Genomic DNA, 7,643 nt, shown 5'->3' with positions numbered 1-7,643 from the left:
AGATTTCAAAAGGGTGTTGGATTTTTTGGCTAACGGTTAAAATTTTTTCCCATCTACGGCTAATGGTTAATCTCTCTCCATTGCTGTCCCAGGATTTTTTTTGTGTACGGTCAACTTTTTTTTTTTTTATACGATTAACGGTTAAAATTCGTCAATTTTTACGCCTAAAGGCAAAATTTTGTGGCCGTTTTACGGCTAACGGTTACCCCATTGAGACCCTCGGTCAATGTTGTCTTATTTAATGACATACTTCTTCTACAGTTGTTAGTCTCAATCCGGACGCGATAGAACACTTTGTGCTGGACGTTCAAGCGCTTTATTTTACAGCCCGATCTGCCATTGAGGACAGTACTTCAACTCCAGAAAGACTAACCGGCCTTTGGACTAAGTTGGAAGCCGCTGTAATGAATTTAAGAAAAATCCAATGGCATCTTATAACCACGAAACCCTGTGCTGAGGACATTTTGGCCCCATTAGTTCAAAGTCTGTCGACCATAGAAATAAGGATTGGTAAAGTTATCGAGCAGTACAGCTGCCTTGTTCCTTTTCTAAGGGAGCAGTTGTGTTACCGGGCACCTGTGACCTCAACGGAATGGGTTGGTAGACCATCCTACGTAATTACGAAGGAGCCGTTGGAAGTGATGCGCTCCTATGGTTTGTCATGGGTAGAAATAGCGAAAGCACTAGGTGAGCCGAAAATAATTTCATAATAAAGAAAATGCTCACGCGGAGTCATTCGTATTTTTTCTTTTTTTTCTTTTTTTGTCATGCCCCTTTTTTCGAGAATGGATGTGTTCTCTTTTATTTTAATTCAAATTTTAAAAAGTTTTTGAACATCGATATGGCTGCTTTATATTGGCCACAGGTTGATCTATGTTTCATATTCGCCGTTATCGTGCTATAAAGGGTGTCTCATACGTTTTTACCTGTAATACTTTTCGCAGGGGTCTCGAGGGTGAATTAGCGGCTCGATCCCTCCACGCTAGAAGATCTGCCATCGCAGAAGCATTAGTTCGCCATGATCCTATAGGTGCAGGCCTGCGGTGGAGAAATTTGACCTAAAGAGTTACTTATAGCGTTCCAGGTAATTTTACATTCTGAGTTATAAAACTTTGAACCGCAAATCATAGATTTGAATAGATGTGATCAAGTGTGCTGCTTATTTCCATATTGCAACGCATGAAGTATGTGTCGCTAAGAGAATTGTGCAGGTTTTGATGTCCATTTTTTACACGTCGACCTTAACAGAAAAGGAGCTCATGTCCGTCCAACATTACCATATCTTGAGTATGACTTTGGATATTCGTTCTCGAATAGAGCCAATTACTTTCATCATAAAAGAACAAATGATCAAACCCAGGATCGTTGACTTATTAGTGTTTGAAATATATATTGTAGGCCCAAACAGCCTGTGGCACTTGGATGGCAATCACAAGCTGATACGGTAAGTAACAGACCTAAAACATACCATAAATACATTGTTTTAGATCGCCTGCACTGTTCTACAATAATGCTTGAGGATAATTAAAAATGATCAGAGGGGAAGACATTTACGTTCCTCATCAACAGCATTTTTTAACATGCTGTAATTCGTCTGTATTCGGGAATTAATACCTGTTACTTCCTTTAATGTATCTATGGAATTCAGTAGAGGAAAAATGCACCATATTCTACTCTTCCCCACTCATAATGTGAGTACCGTGTGAAAGGTGTTTTAAAACTCTTTTCTCAGATGGAGGTTGGTCGTGCACCGAGGAATAGACGGATATTCGAGGCTTGTTGTATTCCTCCGCTGTTCCAGCAACAACAGGGCAGCAACAGTGACCAATTTATTCTTAGGCGCCACAACTGAATTCTGTTGGCCATCACGGGTGAGGACAGATAAGGGTGGAGAGAATGCAGAAGTTGCGCGCCTTATGGTTGAAAAACGAGGAGAAGGTCGCGGCAGCATTTTGCAAGGTAGTTCGGTCCATAACCAGAGGATAGAGAGGCTGTGGAGAGACATGCGCAAAATGGTCACGGAGTATTTCCGACTCCTCTTCTATTTCTTAGAGAGGAACAATCTTCTGAATCCGAACGACGAACTGGATCTGGCAGCTCTACATTATGTATTTATTCCACGGATTAATGAAAATCTAGAAAAGTTTAAGGTGTCCTGGAACAATCATAAGCTATCTACTGAAAAACAAAAGACTCCAAATCAGTTGTACATTCTAGGAATGCTTAATTTGTTTGGATCAGAATATACAGCGGTAAAGGACTTCTTCGAAAGCAACGTCATAGACTCCAACTATTACGGCGTAGAGGAACCGGATGTCATTGATGCAGCGTCAGAGGGGGAGGAGGCTGTCGTGGTGCCTGAAACAATGCAAAACCTTTCTAACGCGAGCTTGCAGGAGTTGCAGCTACAAGTGAATCCGTTGGAGCGGGACACCAACCACGGCATCTCGCTTTACATTCGAGCAAAAGAATTCCTCTCGCAGCAAAATTAGCAATCGGTGAGCACGAGTTTTTTTCGCTGATGAGGTTGAAGCACGCAAAAAGTCTTCAAACCGGTTGTGCAGACCAAGCAATGTGGTCTACGATGTTGTTTTCGATGATGTCATTTAACGCAGTTTATTTCGGTATTTAAACACATTAGGGCAGCGTGTGCAATGGTTTTACACGAGAACAAGGCGGAAATACGGACTGAAGGCGGAGCAACCAAACTTTGTTTGTGTGTGCGTTTTATCTATTTATTTTTTATTTTAGGCTCTACTTTTTAAGCAACGAACTTTTAAGCGCATTATTTTTTTCCTTTTCATGATTTGTTTTGTCTTTCGCGTACGCCTTATGCGATCGATTTCATGTTATGATAATGCCGTGCGATATATTTCGAAACCCAGACGCCAAAATATAAGAAAACGTAATAACACTTGAATAATATATCTTTTATTCGATTTTTGACAAATAGGAAAAGTGCCCCCACGGGACTCAACAGTCTTTCTTTGTAGCAGGCCACACGACCTGAGAAGTAGATTCTTAGTGTCCTTGGGGTATTCTACTGACAGAGGGTCGGTTTGAATAAATTGGCCTTTACTGAAGCCGAACTGAAGTTTAACTTAATCTTAAATGGCTTTGTTTCACGTTCATTAAAAAAAAAAATTATGTCATTGTCTCGTAAGATCTCTGAATTTATATTTTTAGTTTCCCTTTGTAGTAGGCGAGTTCACCTGTCCCTTTGACTTCTTGTGTCCCTAGAGAATTATAACGATCGCACTAAGGGCAGTTTGAATTGTCCTTTATTGAAGCCGAGCTTGATTTTAACATTCCCTGGATTGCTGCTATTGTTTGTCATGCATTCTAAATAGCGTCTGGTTACTGAGTGGCAAGTTGTTGGCATTGATGTGTTTTGACGTGCTTAAAAAAACTCAAGAAACCCTGATATAAGAAATGGGTAACATTACACCGATAACTAACTATCCAAAGGACTACGAATGTCAAGTATGGTAAGGATAGTTTATCTTTCTTTTTTTTCTCAAAAATATGGAAAATTTAATTTCCGAAAAACTCAAATCCAACCATACGTTGTGTCTTTCATCTCCTATTGCTCAAACTACTGAAAAGTATGCGACAATGCCACCAACGAAAGCGTTCTTTATGTGCAGTAGTAGTTTTCGGTAGAAAGAGTCCGATTGATTGTGAGTCAAATTGTAACAAATACAGTAGGTCTCATCGATTTACGCTTATTTCTCTACATGCCATGTTAACTATTTTTAAGTTCGCTCCATGTTCCACATGCCTAGGATTAGACTGTTACGGGTTTAACTCCATCTTACAACACGCCCGACCTACAACGTCAGTTCATTCAAAAAACGTTAGAGTCTTTCCTACTATAGCAGCTAACAGACCACGCTGATCGTTTCGCGTTTACATGCTGGCGTTGGCTAGCGCGAGGCAAGCTTACGGGTGAACTCATGCATGCATATATCAGGTTTCTCAGAGCGTCATAAAATTCTCTTTAGTACAGCAACCAACCAACCGATAGCATAGAAACAGTGAAAAAAAATTTAGTCTTTTGATCGGACTCTTGAGCGCGGGAAAAAAAAAAAACCATAAAAATTTAAATGTATGGAATTTAGAACGCCATCAGTTCAAGCCACTCCCCTAAACCTCGTACGGGTAAAGGTAGATTTTTGAGGAATCTTTCGATTGACTTTCAAAAATAATCTGGGATCTGGGATTGTTTTGGGTCCGAATTCCCTTTGCGATTTTCTACACCTATTCATGAGTCGGTCGCATTTTCCCGCGTTTCCGGTAGTTTTATTTTTTTCTTTGCGTCCTCTGATTAACTCTCGTGAATTCCTTTGATTCTCTTATGCGAAAACTCAGAGCAGTCGAAATCCATGTTCTCTTTGTGCTTTAGTGATACCCTGATGCTGGAGCCAATTATTTTGCCTGACTGCGGGCACACTTTCTGCAAAACGTGTATTAGTAGGGTGCAACAAAACCCAACTACCAGCCATTGCCCCCTTTGTAAAAAGCCTATATGGAGCTCCACACAACTGAAGACAAACTTCACCCTCAAAAAGCTTGTGGAGAAGATCGAGGTAAAATGTACAGCGTGCAACGAGAGGGGGAGCATCGAAGTGGTAGCACGGCACACCTGCCCCGATGCCCTCATATCCTGTTCGAATAGGGGCTGCCAACGCAGTATTAAAAGAAAGGACGAGCCGACCCATAAGGAGGAATGTCTCTACGCAGTCATCTCATGTGAACAATGCCACCAGAATACCACCGTGGCCAACAAGGAACTTCATCTTGAAAAGACTTGCCCAAGGGGAGAAATCCGTTGCCCTCTAAAATGCAGGAAGCGTCCGAGAAGGTGTGGTCACAAAGCGTTGTACATTATCATTTCAAACTTAAAATGAAATTCTCTTTACGTGCGTAAAAGAAAGCATCTGGTGTGGGTATGCAGTTTCTTATATTAGGTCTTTTATATTTGATTTTTTAAGCCCATGTAGACCATACTAGCATGTACGACTTTGAAAATTGTCACTGAGTTCAAGGTTTTCTTTATCTTTCCCAAGTGTACTCAAAGCTTACTGTAAATAATTTTTATAGAAATATCATCTTTAAATATATAAATCTCGTGAACTTTGGAAAGCTTCCCTTCAATTTGCTCCTCCGTCCAAGATTAAAATTGATACAAAATTAGCCCCAAAAGTTTACTTTGCGACTCAAACGCAGTGTTATTGGGAAAATATCCATGACTTGGCTTGTCTTATTATAATCCTTGACACTTTCAAGAATCAACAGCAAATAATGAAATAAACAAATACAAAATATTAGTTGAGCTGAACAGTTGCGACTTCTTTTCCTCATTAGTAGATACATTCATGTAGCTTTTACCTTTTGTTTACTCTTAGGATGGAGTTGCAAACCCATCTGCTTGTCTGCGAGGAGAGGCAGCGACAATGTAGAGTCAATGGATGCCATTTTGCTGGGAATTTTAAGGAGATGGAGCAACATAACAAGGAGCAAGCAGAAAAGCACGTGTCACTTCTGACAGAGATGGGTGAAAAGCTCTTAGACGTATTACTTAAAAAGGTAAGGCTGACCGAGGCCAATGCTCCTTAATGTTTTACCCTTCCGATCTTTAATTGTTACTTAATAGCTAGTGTGCACGTCGCTGCGTGTCCACAGATTTTTTAACAGTTCTACAAAACTTTGAACAGATTTCTGCTTTAAAAATCATCAGTCGAGACTGAAAAAGTTGACTGAGTAGATGGTCCTCTTGTTTCCTTTAGAATACGATCTCACAAGGATGATATAAAAATATACTATTTGAGGCAGATTTGGGGATGAAGTGCGGGGGAGGGGGAGTGGTCGAACATTTTTTTAACGCTGTTCAGCTTACAATAATCCCCCAGTGAATTTTCCTTTCACTTTACTCATTATGACGCTGATTTGATTTCCAACACAACAGGACACGAATGACCTGACCAAGACAAAAATGGCACTCGGAGGTTTCTGTTGGTCCATCTTCAACTTCAAACAAATGGCAGCAGATATGCTACAAGCCGGAAACACTGCAGAACCGATGGCCAGCGGAGTTTACCAATTTGAAGAGTGTAGTTGGAGGATGCTGCTGTACGTACGTCACACAAAGTGAAAGTTATTCTTGCAGTTGCACTGAGCCGTTCATCCTGTACAAGCTTTATTCAGGTAAATCAGATCACCCCCTTGATTACGGATTGGTTACTCTTGCTAAACCGTATACCTATAAGGTTAACCTGTACAAGCTATCAACCTTCTACAAAATGAATCGGCTGAATCAAAATAACGCATGCTTAGTAACTTTAATCGGTCATATCTGAGTAGATAGCTCCAAAAACCTAAGAATTTATAAAGGGAAATAACTAAAACTTCTTTCTCTTACTTTTTCCTCTTTTCTGTTGTGTTGTTGGTGTTGTTGCTTTTTTTTTTATGTTTTTTTGGGTGTCTGTGTTTGTGTGTGACTGTAAATATATGAAAATCATATATGTGAACTGCGGTTAAAGAAGTGAAAATGAAAGAGAACATGGCAGTAATAAATACTTCTCAAGCAGCAGTGAAAAAAAGACCTAAATAGTGCTCATTACTGCGATGTTCGCTTTCATTTTCACTGTCTGTGTGTGTGTTGAGATAAGAAAAAAATTAACCTCTTAAAAATTTGTTTTAGAATTGTCATCGGGCTGGCAAACCCAGTAGTCATTGAGCTGGAGCCAGATCTTCGCCTGCGGGAAGGGGAGACCTTCGGGACTGAGGTTACCCTGGCAAAACTGGAACGAGAGGCAGAAAGGAACTCCGGCTGGCTTTTTATGGAAATATTTATTGAAAGGTTTTCTTTTTCTTTGTAAATGTTCAGTTGTGAAATGAAGATATGACACACTGTTACCTTAAGTTGAGTGACTGTGATGCAGTGTTCTCTCAGACTGATGTACATCAAAATGAAAGCTTTTTCTACGACCGTCCGCATCGTTAAAGTGAATATTTCTGAACCAGCGAAATAGTATATTCGGATTTTCATAATAAGCTAGGAATAACCTTTTTTGTGTGACCGACAAAGAATCCTCAGATAACGTTTAATATTTCCACGTAGCTATAGCTAAGCGAGTATGACGTTAGCGAGAAAAGAAAGAAAATACAGCGCACGTGAAAACACTGCATCATAACCATAAACATGGTTTAGTTATTCTTCTTTTTGTAATAAATAAAGAGACAGTTTCGTTGAGATGATCAAACTATATGTTAGGCTAAAAGAGTTCCATTGCCTTTTTAAAATTGCTTGAGCCAAATTTGAACCATAGGCTGACGACTTTTGACGTTGTGTTAAACTTATAAATAAGATAGACAAGACCATAGCTGTGGCGCAACAGATAATTTCATTCTTTTTTGGGCGTTTCCCCGATCCGTTCGCATTTCTCAATTTAGTTCCTTTCGGTTTTATACTAGCATCGTTTTAAAAAGCTTTTATTTACCTTTTTCTCATACATTTAATGCAAGAAGATCAAGTTTTTTGTTTTTAATAATAGGGATGTGATTAGTCATGTGCACAACATTTAGTGAATAATAAACTGTTGTGGCAGAATGGCTGTGGAATCTTTTGGTTTGGTTTCATC

This window comes from Pocillopora verrucosa, chromosome 12 (genome assembly GCF_036669915.1).
Source record: "Pocillopora verrucosa isolate sample1 chromosome 12, ASM3666991v2, whole genome shotgun sequence".
NCBI classification, from domain to species: domain Eukaryota; kingdom Metazoa; phylum Cnidaria; class Anthozoa; order Scleractinia; family Pocilloporidae; genus Pocillopora; species Pocillopora verrucosa.
Note: the sequence above shows the minus strand (reverse complement) of the source record.